General features: G+C 41.0%; 1 protein-coding gene across 1 annotated transcript in view; it reads left to right on the top strand.

Moving 5' to 3' along the window:
- The window catches only part of LOC119590522 (trissin receptor-like), a 25063-nt gene that overhangs the window by 10447 nt on the left and 14292 nt on the right, over window positions 1-324 (top strand). The window lies entirely within an intron of this gene.

The raw sequence follows: 324 nt of genomic DNA, 5'->3' as shown, positions 1-324 counted from the left end.
ACATTTTCCTAAATATGTCTCTACGTAATAATTCTAAACCTAATGGCATCCGTCCTCCACCAATGACCCCAAACACCACGGATACTTTGCCATAATACTGAATTGATACTGTTTATACTGAAGGTCAACGTTGTGGTACGTCTGTTCGCTTACGTGAAATCAGAATGCAGTTGTAGTTGTAGCCGATGACGGAAAGCGTGACATTTAGCTGTGGAAGCGATTACCACCTCACACGTTGATGACTCTGAACTGTGTTACGAAAAGGAATCGCTTTGTAACTCGGTATCAACATTTGCAAAGTATTTTACACCAAAGGCTTTTGTG

Source organism: Penaeus monodon, chromosome 27, assembly GCF_015228065.2.
Source record: "Penaeus monodon isolate SGIC_2016 chromosome 27, NSTDA_Pmon_1, whole genome shotgun sequence".
Lineage (NCBI taxonomy): Eukaryota > Metazoa > Arthropoda > Malacostraca > Decapoda > Penaeidae > Penaeus > Penaeus monodon.
The sequence above is the reverse complement of the archived record's forward strand: the minus strand, read 5'-3'. Positions and strand labels throughout refer to the sequence as shown.